The sequence below is a fragment of the Muntiacus reevesi genome, chromosome 3 (genome assembly GCF_963930625.1).
Source record: "Muntiacus reevesi chromosome 3, mMunRee1.1, whole genome shotgun sequence".
In the NCBI taxonomy this organism is placed as follows: Eukaryota; Metazoa; Chordata; class Mammalia; order Artiodactyla; family Cervidae; genus Muntiacus; species Muntiacus reevesi.
Window position 1 is genome coordinate 139,012,372 of NC_089251.1, and position 17,227 is coordinate 139,029,598.

A 17,227-nucleotide genomic window follows, 5' to 3' on the forward strand; every position below is an offset into this window, starting at 1 on the left:
GAGTCTGTTGTCTTTTCAGCTCAGTTCAGTTCAGTTCAGTTGCTCAGTCATGTCTGATTCTTTTGACCCCATGAACTGCAGCATTCCAGGTTCCCCTGTCCATCACAAACACCAAGAACTTGTTCAAATTCATGTCCATTGAGTCAGTGATGCCATCCAACCATCTCATCCTCTGTCATCCCCTTCTCCTCCTGCTTTCAATCTTTCCTAGCATCAGGATCTTTTATAATCAGTCAGTTCTTCGCATCAGGTGGCCAAAGTATTGGAGTTTCAGCTTCAGCATCAGTCCTTCCAATGAATATCCAGGACCAGTTTCATTTAGGATGGATTGATCTGATCTTCTTGTAGTCCAAGGGACTCTCAAGAGTCTTCTCCAACACCACAGTTCAAAAGCATCAATTATTCAGCCCTCAGCTTTGTTTATAGTCCAACTCTCACATCCATATATGACTATTGGAAAAACCACACCTTTGACTTGATGGGCCTTTTTTGGCAAGGTAATGTCTCTGCTTTTTAACATGCTGTCTTGGCTGGTCATAGCTTTTCTTCCAAGGAGCAAGCATCTTTTAATGTCATGGCTGCAGGCACCATCTGCAATGATTTTGGAGCCCCCAAAGTAAAGTCTGTCACTGTTACCATTGTTTCCCCATCTATTTGCCATGAAGTGAGGAGACACAGATGCCATATTCTTAGTATCTTGAATGCTGAGTTTTAAGCCAACTTTTTCACCCTCCTCTTTCACTTTCATCAAGAGGCTCTTTAGTTCTTCCTCACTTTCTGCCATAAGGGTGGTGTCATCTGCATATCTCAGGTTATTGCTATTTCTCCTGGCAATCTTGATTCCAGTTTGTGCTTCATCCAGCCTGGCATTTTGCATGATATACTCAGCATATAAATTAACTAAGCAGGGTGACAATATACCGCCTTGGCTGTACTCCTTTCCCAATTTGGCACCAGTCTGTTGTTTCATGTACAGTTCTAACTGTTGCATCTTGACCTGCATACAGATTTCTCAGGAGGCAGGTAAGGTGGTCTGGTATTCCCATGTCTACAAGAATTTTCCACAGTTTTTTGTGATCCACACAGTCAAAGACTTTGGTGTAGTCAATAAAACAGAAGTAGATGTTTTTCTGGAACTTTCTTCATTTTTTGATGATCCAATGGATGTTGGCAATTTGATCTCTGTTCCTCTGCCTTTTCTAAATCTGGCTTGAACACCTGGAAGTTCATCATTCATGTACTGTTGAAGCTTGGCTTAGAGAATTTTGAGCATTGCTTTGCTGGTGTGTGAGATGAGTGCAATTGTGCGGTAGTTTGAACATTCTTTGGTATTGCCTTTCTTTGGGATTGGAATGAAAACTGATCTTTTCCAGTCCTTGGCCACTGCTGAGTTTTCCATATTTGCTGGCATAATGAGTGCAACACTTTCACAGCATCATCTTTTAGGATTTGGAATAACTCAACTGAAATCCCATCACTTCCACTAGCTTTGTTCGTAGTGATGCTTCCTAAGGCCCACCTGAACTTGTGTTCCAGGGTGTCTGGTTCTAGGTGAGTGATCACACCATCATGATTATCTGGGTCATGGAGATCTTTTTGGTACAGTTTTTCTGTGTATCCATGCCACCTCATCTTAATGTCTTCTGCTTCTGTTAGGTCCATACCATTTCTGTCCTTTATTGAGCCCATCTTTGCATGAAATTTTCCCTTATTATCTCTAATTTTCTTGAAGGGATCTCTAGTCTTTTCCATTCTATTATTTTCCTCTATTTCCTTGCAGTGATCATTGAGGAAGATTTTCTCATCTCTGCTTGCTATTCTTTGGAACTCTGCATTCAAATGGGTGTATCTTTCCTTTTCTCCTTTGCCTTTAGCTTCTCTTCTTTTCTCAGCTATTTGTAAGTCCTCCTCAGGCAACCGTTTTGCCTCTCTGCATTTCTTTTTCTTGGGGATGATCTTGATTTCTGCCTCCTTTAGAATGTCATGGACCTCCATCCATAGTTCTTTAGGCACCCTGTCTATCAGATCTAATCTTTAGAATCTATTTGTCACTTTCACTATAAAATCTTTAGGGATTTGATTTAGGTCATACCTGAATGGTCTAGTGGTTTTCCTTACTTTCTTCAATTTCAGTCTGAATTTGTCAATAAGGAGTTCATGATCTGAGTCACAGTCAGCCCGGCCTTTTTTCCTGACTGTATAGTGATTCTCCATCTTTGGCTGCAAAGAATATTTTCAATCTGATTTCGGTATCTTCCATCTGGTGATGTCCATGTGTAGAGTCTTCTCTTGTGTTGTTGGAAGAGGGTGCTTGCTATAACCAGTGCATTCTCTTAGCAAAACTCTGCTAGCCTTTGCCCTGCTTCATTTTGTACTACAAGCCAAGCTTGCCTGTTACTCCAGGTATTTCTTGACTTCCTACTTTTGCATTCCAGTCCCCTGTGATGAAAAGGACATCTTTTTTGGGTTTTCATTATAGAAGGTCTTGTAGGTCTTCATAGAATTGTTCAGCTTCAGCTTCTTCAGGATTACTGGTTGGGGCATAGACTTGGATTGCTGTGATATTGAATGGCTTGTCTTGGAAATGAATGGAGATCTTTCTGTTGTTTTTTAGATTGCATCCAAGTACTGCATTTCAGACTCTTTTGTTGACTATGAGGGCTACTCCATTTCTTCTAAGAGATTCTTGCCCACAGTATTAGATATAATGATCATCTGAATTAATTCCCCCATTCCAGTCCATTTTAGTTCAGTTATTCCTAAAATGTTGATGTTCCCTCTTTCCATCTCCTATTTGACTACTTCCAATTTACCTTGATTCATGGACCTAACATTCCAGGTGTCTATGCAATATTGCTCTTTATAGCATCAGACTCTACTTCCATCGCCAGTCACATCCACAACTGGGCTTTGTTTTCACTTTGGCTCCATCTCTTCATTCTTTCTGGAGTTATTTCTCCACTCTTCTCCAGCAGCATGTTTGACACCTACTGACCTGGCAAGTTCAGCTTTCAGTGTCCTATCTTTTTGCCTTTTCATACTGTTCATGGGGTTCTCAAGGCAAGGATAGTGATGTGGTTTGCCATTCCTTTCTCCAGTGGACCATGTTTTTGTCAGAACCCTCCTCCATGACCTGTCTGTCTTGAGTGACCCTACATGGCATGGCTCATAGTTTCATTGAGTTAGGCAAGGCTGTGATCCATGTGATGAGAAGGCTGTGATCCATGTGATGAGTTTGATTAGTTTTCTGTGATTGTGATTTTCAGTCTGTTTTCCCTCTAACAGATAAGAATAAGAGGTTTATGGAAGCTTCCAGATAACAGAGACTGACTGGGTCTTGTTCTGATGGGCAGGGCCTTGCTCAGTAAATCTTTAATCCAATTTTCTGTTGATGGGTAGGGCTGTGTTCCTTCCCTGTTGTTTGACCTGAGACCAAACTATGATGGAGGTAATGAAGATAATAGTGACTTCCTTCAAAAGGTCCTGTGCACACACTGCTACCCTCAGTGCCCCCAGCCCTGCAGCAGGCCACTGTCAACCCAGGCCTCTGCCAGAGGCTCCTGAACACTCACAAGCAAGTTAGGGCCAGTCTTTTCTGGGGTAACTGCTCCTTTCTCCTGGGTCCTGGTGAGCACAAGATTTTATTTGTGCCCTCCAAGAGTCTGTTTTCCCAGTACTGCATAAATTCTGTAGTCAAATCCCACTGGCCTCCAAAGTCAAATTCCCTGGGGATTCTCAGTCCTTTTGTGGTCTTTTAATCAAATTATATTTAGTCTAATTTTTGATAAGACTTTCAGTGGTATTAAACTTATCTCAGGCTTGTTCCCCATTATCTTTGTTGCCTTAATAAATAATGTTTTATCACAGAAACTGACTTAACTAAATGTTGTCCTTTATTTTCATCATTAGTTGTAGAATTACAAGATACATCAAAAATACCTCATGAATTATTGCCCCCAGTTAATTGAACCAATTCTTCCTCTAATTCATAATGAAGGTGTTTACTGTTGCTGTGAATATTGACCAGATTTCCCACCTCACATATCAGTAAGTTATATTATGAGACTGTGCCTAAAACTGTTAGGTAGTATGCTCTTAAAATATGTTAATTTTCTAAGAATAAAACTTGGCCATCATTAGGTCTGTTACTTCTGATGGCCACCATTTGTGCATTAATGAGTTCTTCTCTGAAGAATTTAGTTCTCTGAGAAATTACATTATGTTGATTTCTAACATTTAAAACATAATTGTAATTGTGTTTTGATTTAATTAAAGCCTACTGTATTTTCATCAAGTTGGATGAATTAAAATAGCTATAGGCCTCCAAATGTGGATTCAGGATGATTTTATTAAAATTTCTTTATCTAAGAAAACTTCTTGAAACCTGAAATCCTTCTCTCTCCAGCCAGTTAATTCATGGAAAATGTTGGAATAGCCTCAGAATCAACTACCCATTTTAGATCCAAAATGTATCAGGCAATAATCTTCAAATGTGGGGCATATTTTTAAAATCTGTTCCATTAAGGACAACAAAACATCCTCTCTATTAGTGATACAAACAGGGATCATGCTTGCCTCATATTCTGAGAATGATTATTTTTAGGTTTAATCTAGCAGATCAGAGACTGAAGGGCAGTGTAGCCTGCACACGTTTAACAAGACCTTCAGTAGTGGGAACTTGTGGCTCCTTGCTGTGTGGCTCAGGTCTGGAACAGCCTTAACTCTGGAACGTATGTCAGCTAAGGCAACCATTTCTATGTCTGATTTCCTGCCCAGACCCTACACAATCAGGTGGGTTTCATGGATCATTAAGGCAACATGCTCAATTTCCTCTACATATTTTAACAAAATGTTTGGTACCTCTCCAAATTATAACTACATTTAATCCATATGTTAGTTTGTTGAGCTATTATTTGACATTTCAGTGGAGAGCATTCAACACTCAACATTTCTGAGCTGAAATAGAGCTCAGAGATAATCTAATCTAGCTATAGCATTTCAATAAGGAGAAACCCAAAGCCTGGGTGATGTAACATTTCCAGTGTTTCACCACGTGTGTGTGACAGAACAAGGACTATGGATCACCATTTTTTTCATTCTCTTTTTTGGTTGCGGTTTGTGACAAATGTGCAGACTCAGGCATGAACACTTCCCTTTTGGAAATCACTATGAAAGAAAAGAAAAGCAAGAGAAGCCACTCTGCAGATATTTTATTTCATATTTAGTCATATGTCTTGCACAATATTTTATTAGCTTCTTCAGTGGAATATTGGCAGGGACTCATTCCTCTTTTCCTTCCTTCCTGAAAAACATCAGAAATGTTGGGAATATCTGGTTGCCATAAAGTACATGAGGTATAATTCTCGAAAATTACGTATCTTAAATATCAAAAGTGTAAATTTCATAGGAATCCTATGACTGTCATGACAATATACCTTGCAGACCCCCAACTGCTGGAAGAGTCATTGGCCAAGGGCCCAGGTGCTACCCTGAAATTCATCATTACCTTCTGATGACTGACAGCAGCAGGGAGAGTCAGGCAGGCCCATTGATGGAGGCATGGGACTCATCTGTTGACTGAATTTGGCTCATGGACCCTCAAAAGTTCCTTAGATTTCACTGTGGTGTAGGAACTACATGCTCCCATCCTTCCCTCTTCATCTCCTTCACTCTGGTTCAGGCTTGTTCCACCTCTGATAGCTCTCCAATCTTTTTTCAGTCCCTTCTCTATCTATCTTCTTTTGATAGCTTACAGTGAACGGTACCACCAGATTTGTGGTCTCTGAAGGAGAAGACTTAATCCCAGGACCAAAGACAAGTCTCAGTCACTCAGAGTTTTGTGTGAAAAAGTTTATTTAAAGTGACAGGACAGAGAAAGCCTGTGACATAGACATTAGAAGGGGGGCAGGAGAGTACCCGCTTCACTAATTCAAGTGGGCCTTATGTAGTTTTCAACTAGCTGCTGAAAATAGATAAAAAGAATACTTCAAGGTTGTAAGAGTTCCACCAGACCCTTTCCCAAGGCACACATCCTGAGATAGCTTTGGCACAAGATTAGCCTGGGAGAACAGGTTCCAGGCAACATCTCTGGGGGTAGATATACTGTTGCTGTGTAATCAGGGGTACAAATCTTAAGAAATAGGTTACCAGGCAAGATTTGTTACAATTATAATCATTAACATAGAGCCCAAGAAAAACATTTCCATGAGTAAGACACTGTGCTGTGTGATCATTAGTTCTGGACCTAAAGAAAGGCCAGTTCTTCGGTAAGATACATTGTTGCACAAGGCTTAAAGAAAAGATGAGAGAGAATGTTCACCTCCTCCTTAAGGGGCCTTGGACTGCCTGCCTAATCTTTAGCTCTTTGATTCCACCCTTTTTCTTTTAGGAGAATATGGTTGCCAGGGAAGTGGGCGGAGAAATCTTTCTGTAACTTCTTCCTGCTGGCAAAGGGCGCAGACTCTAAATTGTTGAGGCATCATGTTCTCCTTACCCTTGTACTAAGGATCTCTGATCCAGGGTCCCCAAGTAATAGTTGAAAGAGCCTGTGGCAATCATAGGAGCTTGAACAATCATTTGTAACTTAAATGCCTCAAGCTCTTAGATACAAAATTCATTATACAGTTACAGACATAAGGAGCATATGATTACAGTTATTAAAGTCAAGATAGTTTTCCACCAAACAGAGCTTATAGACCAAGATTGTGTCTGTGATCAGAGGGTAACATCAGGGGAGTCCATTTTGAAGAGCGACCAGAATCTTTGCATCACCATTACTTTGTCTGGGAAACCGTTGTATCCTTTAGAAAGAACAAACTAAATAAACAGATTAAAAGTGCAGAGACCAAAAATCAGTAAAACAATTATTACAGTCAGGGGTCCAACCAAGACTAAGAATCAGGTCACATTTGGTAGTAACTTTGATCCTGATCTAGACAGTCAACATGTGGGCTTCCCGTTTATAAAAAGGGGGCCATTTGGCATGTTTATATACATTTTGAATGTAGGTATAACAAACCTAGTTAGAAGTAGTTGAAACAGTGACAACCTGAACCTTAAGAGACAAAATAAACATTACCATTTCTTTTTAGAAGAATGAGTCTGAACCCCAATATAGACAGGTAACCAGTTGTCTGTTTGTCTAAGTAGGCTTTAACCTCTTATTGTGGCATTAATATATAAGCTAATGTAGTTGTCACCATTAACAATTTTAGTGTTTTTCTAGATATGAGAAGATGCAAGATATTAGGACTCAAGAAAATTTTTACCTGAAAATATCTAACTGTCCAAAGGCCTGTTTGTCCTTTTAATTTTTTCAGAGCGCAGAGTGAGTGTCTAATTTCTGATTTTCACCCTAAACTCCTTTCAGGGAATGTTGAAGGTCAGCAGCTGCAGTGTCCATGAGTTAATCTTTGTAAAGACAGGCAGCAAGTGCAAGTTACCAAAGCAGGGCCCCTTTATTGCCATGAGTTTGACCATGGTTTGGGGGGCATTTCATGACCATCGTGTCCCACGGTGCTGGGAAGGCTCATTCCCAGGTCTGTCAGAGATTTCACTGATAGGCCACTCAATGTGCTGTTATTGGACTAGGCCCTGTGAGTAGCAAAAGTCTCTGGATCACACCTGTATCACTAGTCTCTTGGTCCAGGAAAATATTCCCTCTTGTTGCTTCTTCTCATATATAGAGTCACAACATTATAACTGTGGATTTCATAAGGAACTGTACACCATCATCATATCAGTGGCTCAGTCACACAATTGATAATGTAATAGACAACAGTTCTTGAAACAGGCAATTTAGAAAACACTGTAGTTAACAGTAATGGTAAAATCATAAGAACTTAAGTCAAGAACTTCCATTAGGTATAGCCCAGTGACATCTCCAGGTCATCTGACTCAGTTTGTTAAATGACTGTAGCGTGCAGTAAATCTCCTGGTAGATCCTGGAGCATCTGATCTTTACTCAAAGACTTGTTATTGAGATAAGCATTATAAACAAACTCAGAGCATCCTTTTTAATAACTTAATTAAACATCTTATGTAACATAACCACAAGCAAGTATCTAAGAAGTGAGCCTTAATAAATACAGACCTTAATTAGCAAAACTGGAACTTAATATTCAGTGAAACATATTAGACGGTGTAGGCCTGACATCAGTTGGGTGGATTTCTCTTTTAGAGCTCTTTTAGAGCTCCCCTCTATATACTCTGAGATTTCTGTGTATGTCTGGAGACAGTTTTTTTTTTTTTTTTCACTTTGATGAGGCTGTTCAGATCCCCAATGTCTCCAGTTTCTGAAGGGATGAAGCAGAGAGAAAAAAAAATGTTTTAATTTTACACACAGGTGTAAATCACCAAATTGTTTTAAACCATCACTGACTTGAGGAGAAGAACAGTAATATGTCAGACAAAAAATCATGAAAATTGTAATAATATTTAGCAGTCTATTTAATCTCATGTAACCAATCTCTTTGTTCTGCCATCCTGACAACAGAGGATGCCAGTGAAAGCAATGGTCTCCAAGAAGCTCATGAAGTTTTTTTTGCCAACGTCTGTACAACCTGTCCAGCAAAGTGCATGCTCCAATAACTGGAGATTGTGGAGAACACATTTTAACAATTTTTTAAAAAAAATCTACTGTGAGATATTTTCCCTGAAGCTAGAAATGACTTTCTCTTATCAAATACAAGTAAGTTTGTCAGAGAGCCGGGAAAAGTCAAGTGGCCATCTTGGATTTCCCATAGCCCCAACTACTTGGTTAATAGCCATTATTTATCCATTTTAAATTCCCTGATGAAGGGTTAATTTTTGTAAAAGCAGAACAAGCTTTGTCTATGCATGCCATAATCTGTTATCAAAAGCCATATTCCAAGAAAACTTTATTCTTTTAATAGGGAGAGAAAACCAAATTTCAGTTTGGTACCAGCTTACATTCACTGTGAAACAATAGTTATTCACTTAGTCAAAGTAAAGAAAAGAGCTCAAAGGCAGTTTAATGTCTTAAGAAACTTGTACCATGCATAAAACTCTCTTCCATTTGTCACAAGCCTTTGTTGTTGTGGGTTTTTTTTTTACACTTTCTGTATTTATCACTCCATTTGCCCATTTAGAAACAGTCACCTGTTAGTTTAGACTTACTTTCTTTTTCCTTAATAAAATGTAATCCCATTCCTTATTATAACCATGAACTGTACTTTATATCATCATTTTGTAGATTGATAAGCATAAATCACCCCAAATTATGTCATTTGTAAAAGTATCTTCACAATGTGTTAATTAGATCAATAAACAAACATCAATGCCAGGTAGCAATTCTGTAGTGACTATCTCCCAGTTCACATATGCCTGAAATTCATTTTAATTTTCTTGAATTTAGAACTATTTGATTTTAAGCACTTACTTTTCTTTAGACCAATTAAATAGAGCCCACTGACGAATTTGCCTTTAGCAATTTTAACCAAGGACAGCAACACACTGAGACACACATAAATCTGGACAGACAGACACCTCACAGTTTTCCACTTGAAATTTAAAATGTCTCTTTGCCCTTTTTTGTTTCCCTTGGCTTGAAGTTCTACCAGTTTGCTCATGGTGGGAGTCCCAGACAGAGTGGGGCTGTGTATCTCAAGGACATGATAAGAGTTAACTTCAGATTTTTTCCCCAGGCATGTCTTTGTTTCTCAAGCAGAATTAGAGCTCCAAAAAAAAGTATTTCAATGAGCTAGCTTTTTCCTAATTTCACAAAGAAATTGTGCAAAAAGAGCCAGTTTTGCACTTTCAAAAAGATTTCATTTTAACCAGTTTTCTCTGAAGTCTAAAGAATGTCATGGCCATTCAGTGTCAAAAAATGTCATCTCTCCTTTTTTTAGTCATAGTTTCATAGATAAAAATTTTAAACCAGAGAGTATTCAAATTGGCTCTGATGACAGGGGTATACAGAGTGATAAATGTCCCAGCAGAGATTGTCCTCTCTGAGCAGGTGAGGTCTTCTTTTAAAGCAAAGAAAGACTGTATATAAGGGACTTTTTAGGCTCTGGGGATCAAACTTATCTCAGGTTTTCAAGATACAACTCAAAGGAGTGGTTCTGGAGCTGCAAGCTCCCATCTGTAAGAGAGAAAAAAGCGGCACCCAGTACCACAGCTTTTTTTCTACCAGAGGTGTCCCTCCCTGCTCTAGATGGGGGTGGAGACAGGTCTTCTGCCTAAGCTTCCTTCCCTGGCCGGAGTTAACCTGTCTCTTACCAACGCAGGTGTCTCACTATCAGCCCTCCCCGTTCTACCACTGAGGCAGGGTGGCGATGCACAAGGGGTAGACCTGATAGCATCCCAGATTGATGTCCAGTTCCTCACCATTAAAACCTTGGCTTGATTTCCCCTTTTTCTCTGGTGCCACCAAGGTGGAGCAGAGTAGCCTTCTGGAATGTCTCCCAAGCTAAGACCACGAGGGGAAACATCCATCGGTTTTTGTGCCTGAGCACATTCTTGAGCATATTCCTGACTGCAATAGAAGTGGTAAGTCATAAAGGGATGACCGGAAAACCCATGGTATCCCTTCTGAGAATTGCCACATGAGTCTATGTGATAACAAAGGAGATGATGGAGGGCTGGCCTATGAGGAAAAAAATAGTTTTTCATGTTCATGGAGTGTCAAGGTCAACCTTTCTATTCCTGTACAGTGGATTGTACAAAATGAATATCTAAGGAGTTGGGACAAGACCCACTGGTGGGCTTTCTCTGGTCCACTTAGAGCTAGCACTACCAAGGGAAGAAGTCCGATGCATTTCCAATTTGCCTAAATCTGGAGATCCCTGGTCTGTGTCCTCGGGAATCTTATGCTCACCAGCAATGTCTCCATCCATACAATCCGGAGGCATAGCCATGACAAGAACTTGCTTCTGGGTCTCTCAGGTCAGGATGACGATTTCCAGTCTGAGAGATGTCCCTGGAGCTCCAGCTCCAGCTAGCTCTCTAATGTGTTCCTGTCTGCAGTGTCCTGTAAAACTTGGAATGGGGGTATGGCTAGAAAAACAAAATAACAGCATGGATTGCAAGTCCTCTGAAAGTCTACAATCTGGCACATTATCTTAGTAGCTTTAATTCCCCAAGCAGTTATAAAAAAGTCAGCGATACCAGGAAAAGCTGACCAGGAAAAGAAGTTCGGTCCATATGCTTCTGAGTTAGAAAAGCAGAGACTTTACAGTAAAAGAGCAGAAGAGTCCCAGCTCTGAGTATTCTTACCTTGTCTGAAGATCCCGAACGAGCTCCCAAGATGATAGCTTACGGTGAACAGCGCCACTGGATTCGTGGTCTCTGAAGGAGAAGATTTAACTCCTGGACCAAAGGCAGGTCTCAGTCACTCAGAGCTTTGTGTGCAAAATTTTATTTAAAGTGACGGGACAGAGAAAGCTTCTGACATAGACATCAGAAGGGGGTAGGAGAGTACCCACCTCACTAGTTTAAGCAGGGCCTTATATACTTTTAACTAGCTGCTGAAAATAGATAAAAAGAATACTTCAAGGTTGTAAGAGTTCCACCAGACCCTTTCCCAAGGCACACATCCTGAGATAACTTTGGCACAAGATTAGCCTGGGAGAACAGGTTCAAGACAACATCTCTGGGGTAGATAAACTGTTGCTGTGTAATGGGGGTACAAGTCTTAAGAAACAGGTTCCCAGGCAAGATTTGTTACAATTGTAATTATTAAGATAGAGCCCAAGAAAAGCATTTCCATGAGTAAGACATTATGCTGTGTGATCATTAGTTCTGGACCTAAAGAAAGGCCAGTTCTTCGGTAAGATACATTGTTGCACAAGGCTTAAAGAAAGTATGAGAGAGAATGTTCACCTCCTCCTTAAAGGGCCTTGGACTGCCTGTGGAAGCTTAAACTCTTTCACTTTCCCACAGGAATTTCCTCCAGTAAAATCTTCACACATAGAACTCTCTGGAGTTCTGGCTTCACAGTGCATATGTTAAAATTGGAACAATACAGCAATTAGCAAGGCCCCTGCACAAGGATGACACACAAATTCATGAAGTATTCCATATTTATAATCAATTAATATAGCACATTTGCAGGATAAAAAATTGATATACAGAAATCCCTTGCACTCCTATATGCTAAAAATGAAAGTCAGAAAGAGAAATTAAAGAAACAATCCCATTCACCATTGCAACAAAAAAGGATAAAATACTTAGGAATAAATTTACCTAAAGAGACAAAAGATTTGTGTGTAGAAAACTACAAAACACTGATGAAGGAAATTAAAGATGACATAAACATGTGGAAAGATATATCATGTTCTTGGATTAGAAGAGTCAATATTGTGAAAATGACCACACTACCCAAAGCCACCTATGGATTCAGTGCAATCCCTATCAAACTATCAATGGTATTTTTCACAGAACTAGAACAAATAATTTCACAGTTTGTATAGAAACACAAAAGACACCGAACAGCCAAAGCAATCTTAAGAAAGAAGAATGAAACTGAAGGAATAAAACTTCCTACCTTCAGGCTCTACTACAAAGCTTTCTACAGTCATCAAGACAGCATGATACTGGCACAAAAACATAAATATAGACCAATGGAACAAGATAGAAAGCCCGGAGATAAATCCAAGCACCTACGGGCACCTTATCTTTGACAAAGGAGGCAAACATATACAAAGGAGAAAAAACAGTCTCTTCAAATAAGTGCTCCTGGGAAAATTGTGAAGCTATGTGTGAAAGAATCAAATGAGAACACTTCCTAACACCATACACAAAAATAAAATGGATTAAAGACCTAAATTGTAAAACTCTTATCTGACATAAATCACTAGCAAGGTCTTCTATGACACACCTTCTAGGATAATGGAAATAAAAACAAAAATGTACAAATGAGACCTAATTAAACTTAAAAGCTTTTGCACAATGAAGGAAACTATAAACAAGGTGAAGGACAACCCTCAGAATGGGAGAAAATAATAGTGAATGGAACAACTGACAAAGGATTAATCTCCAAAATATACAACAGTTCATGCAACTCAATACCAGAAAAATAAGCAACCCAATCAAAAAGTGGGCAGAAGAACTAAATAGATATCTCTCCAAAGAAGACATACAGATGGCTAATAAACATGTGAAAAGATGCTCAACATGATTTATTATTAGCTTCCCTGGTAGCTCAGATGGTAAAGAATCAGCCCAAAATGTGGGAGACCCAGGTTCGATCCCTGGGTCGGGAAGATACCCTGGAGTAGGAAATGGCAACCCATTCCAGTATGCTTGCCTGGAGAATTCCATGGACAGTGAATCCTGGCAGGTTGTAGTCCATGGGGTCACAAATCAAAACTACAGTGAGGTATCATCTCACACCAGTCAGAATGGCCATAATCAAAAATGACAATTTACAAACAATAAATGCTAGAGAGGGTGTAGAGAAATGGGAACCCTCTCACACGGCTGGTGAGAATGCAAACTGATACAACCACTACGGAGAACAGTATGGAAATTCCTTTAAGAAGTAAGAATAAAACTATCATATGAGCCAGCAATCCCACTACCAGGCATATATCCTCAGGAAACCATTGATGAAAAAGACACATGTACCCAGTATTCATTGTAGCACTATTTACATTAGCTAGGACATGGAAGCAACCAGATGTCTGTTGATAGATGAATGAATAAAGAAACTGTGGCACATATACACTTCACTCAGTATAATAGGCTCTAGGATGAGCCTAGAGCCATAAGTCAGAAAGACAAATATCATTTCAGTTTAGTTCAGTCACTCAGTAGTGTCCGACTCTTCGTGACCCCGTGGAAATATTGTTTATTAATGCATATATACAGAATCTAGAAAGATGGTACTGATGGTCCTATTTGCATGACAGCAAAGGAGACTTAGGCATAAAGAACAGACTAAGGATCATAGCTGGGGAGGGAGAGGGTGGGATGACTTGAGAGAGTCATACTGAAACATATACATACCAACGTAAAATAGATAGCCCGTGTGAATTTGCTGTATGATGCAGGGAACCCAGAGCTGATGATCTGTGACTATCCAGAGGGGTGGGATGGGGAGGAAGGTGGGAGGGAGGTTTTAGAGGGAGGGGCCATATGTATACCTGTGGTTGATTCATGTCGATGTATAGCAGAAACCATCAAAATATTATAAAGTAATTATCCTCCAATTAAAAAAAAAAGAAATCTCTGGGCTGGAGAATTTAAGAATCTTCCCCAGAGTTTTGCCCTAAACAAGCCATTCAACCCCATTGCTGTTGTTCGGCCTCTTGGTTCTTCCTCTTTCTACTTTTTTACCTCTATTGACCAGAGAGCAACTTCTGTCCCATTGCCTTACAACCTGATGGTTGTCCTATCCACGCTGCACATACTTCTGCAATGTATACATCATTAGATTTCAATTTTGCTCCACAAATCTATTTACCTAGTGGGGCTTGGTAGGCTATCCACCTGCCTCCAGGATAGGGTTAGAAGGCTTTTAATGGCAACAGAAAGAAATACTTTTAGTCCATTCTAAAGCAACAGTTATGTTTAGCCACAATTTAGGAAAAGCAACAGTATTTGATAAATTAGAGCTTTAAACAGATCCATCTTCATAGACCTTTTGGATTTGAAATTATAATAAAAATCTTGAAAATCAAACTATATGGGCAGAGTACAGTGTGAGGGGCTCTGAAGCACTAAAAGTGTTATATAAATATAAATCTCTATTATTTACAGGAATAACAGGAATAATATTAATAACAGGAATTCCTATTAATAACAGGAATAGGAATGAGTCTCTAAGAGTAGGAAATGTGTTACAATCAGGGCCTGCTTTGTGGCTACCCCGAGATGGCAAGTGAAGGAGTCACCTGGGAAATATCAGTGAGGTCTAGCACAAAATAGAAGTGAGAAGTATTGAGCAGACTGTACAATATCAGAATAACCACAGTGGGAAAATAATATCTGATGCCCTATGTTACTACTTGGGAAAAGAGAAAGTGAAAGGCTTGTATTTGAGATTAAGGGAGATGTGTAACGTTAATGGCCTGCTATCAGAGCAAGAAGAAATTGCTTCTGTAATTCCAGCTTTCTGCCTGATATGAAAATATTAATGGCATCAGGTCCCTTTGCATTGCCTTTTGTGTGAGATGCTCTGTATTTTAAAGATCGGTATAGCCATAGGGGGTTTCCCAGGTGGTGGTAGGGTTAAAGAACCCACCTGGCAATGAAAATTTAAAAGATGTGGTTTCAGTCCCTGGGTTGTGGAGATCCCCTGGAGGAGGGCATGGCAACCCACTCCAGTATTCTTGCCTGGGGAATTCCATGGACAGAGGAGCCTGGTGGGATATGGCTCACAAAGCGTCCGCGTCAACTCAGCAACTAAATAGCAGCATCGGGATAGCCATACGATGATTACTGAATCTGTATTAAAGGAAGCAAAGTAGTTATCAAAGGGAGGAAATGGTTTAATGCAGTACTCAATTCCAAAACCTATTCAATTTTGCAGTGAAGGGAAGGACGTTCTTATCTTTTCACAGGCACTTGGATTTTTCACCAGCCTGCTTTTGACTCTCATTTACTAAATTCTCATTCTCTCATTTTGACTCTCATTTACTATATTCAATTTAGGGGAACTCCAGCTAATTCAGTTTTCTTTTCAGAAAAATCTTCTTAGAAATAGTGTGGATGTTTTCCAGATGTGATTTTCTATGGACATAAAAGCTATTAATAGTATGGGTCAAAGATATAAGTAATAATGATGACAAACTAATGTAACTGCATACCACTTTAAAGTATTTATTTGTATTTATTTTTGTATTCTTCACAATAACCCTTTACCATATTATTTTATGCCCATCTTATAGAAACAACACTGATACATAGGAAGGGAAGGAATTTAATCAGAATCACACATGTAGATCACAGACACTCACATCCTCTGTGGCATTCGCAGTATGGTGTCAAACTGAGCAATCTGACCTGAATCTTGCATTCTTTTCTGAGACCCTAAAGTCTATGCTTTCTCAGCCTTGTCCCTTCTCAAGATAGCCCTTGGCTCTGAATTATTTCTCAAGTTCTGTTTCCAAGTGCTGCTTCCAACCTACTCTCAAATACTCTCAAGTTCTCTTCACTTCTATAAAAATGTTCATTTGAATCCACCACTGACATGTGGGCTGCCCTGTATTGTGCTCTGTCCTTCGTGTGCAGAACTCACTGAAGATGTGCTCTCTTCACCTGCTATGTCCACCCTCCCCCTTAGAGGATCCTGCCTACACCCCCTGCCCTGAACCTCCCCATTCATCCACACCTAAGTAGCTTCGGTCTGAGACCACCTGTGATCTTCTGCTAACCAAGTATGGGAGATTCGTCCTTGAGTTAACTCCCAACAGAATCTGACACTCTGCCTTCCTTGTTCCTTTGGATGCTACATCTGGACACTATTTCTGTTTTCTCATTGTGGGTATTTTTCAAATGCTCTCTCCTTTGTTCTGGGTATTTCCCTCTATAGTTTCACTTTCTATGCACGTTCTTCTGACGTGGTCACCCCAAAATCTACATCTCCACAAGGTGTGACTAAATCAGTTGAAAAGCAAATAAATCAGAAACTTTGGGTAAGGGCTGTGCATCATGTACTTTAAAAGCTACCCAAGTGATTGCAATGTACAGTCAGAGTTGAGAAACACCAATAAAGGTCTGTCTCTTGAGATTTAAAACAAAATTGTATTGTGAAGGGGAAAAGTCATTATATAATTTATAGTGTAATCACCTACTGTAACCAGCAACAGGGCACAGGGAGAAAGAATTGGAGTGGGGAACAACGGTTCCTGTTTTTAAAGGTTCTTCCCACGTACAAGTCACAACATTTGTTATTTTAGTTCAGTAAATGAATCAGATTTCCATCACAGGAACAGGGCCCCTCTTGTATGCCATGTTACCAGAGATAGGAAAAATCATCTCTTAACTTGATTTCCACAGACACAGACTCCAGAATATATGCTCTGCTGAAAATTAGAGGAGATGGGTGTGGTCAGTAAGTTCAGTTCAACCGCTCAGTCGTATCTGACTTTGAGACCCCATGAACCGCAGCACATCAGGCCTCCCTGTCCGTCACCAACTCTCGGAGTTTACCCAAACTCGTGTCCATTGAGTCGGTGATGCCATCCAGCCATCTCATCCTCTGTCGTGCCCTTCTCCTCCCATGTGGTCAGTAATGCCCAATAAAACAACTTATAAAAAG

At 39.8% G+C, this 17,227-nt stretch overlaps 1 non-coding gene across 1 annotated transcript; it reads left to right on the forward strand.

Annotated features, from left to right (window-relative positions):
* The first annotated feature begins 11,946 nt into the window (after positions 1–11,946).
* On the forward strand, positions 11,947–12,049 carry LOC136165699 (U6 spliceosomal RNA). Its single transcript, XR_010662701.1, has one exon. It is a non-coding gene; the product is annotated as a U6 spliceosomal RNA (small nuclear RNA).
* Positions 12,050–17,227: the final 5,178 nt, after the last annotated feature.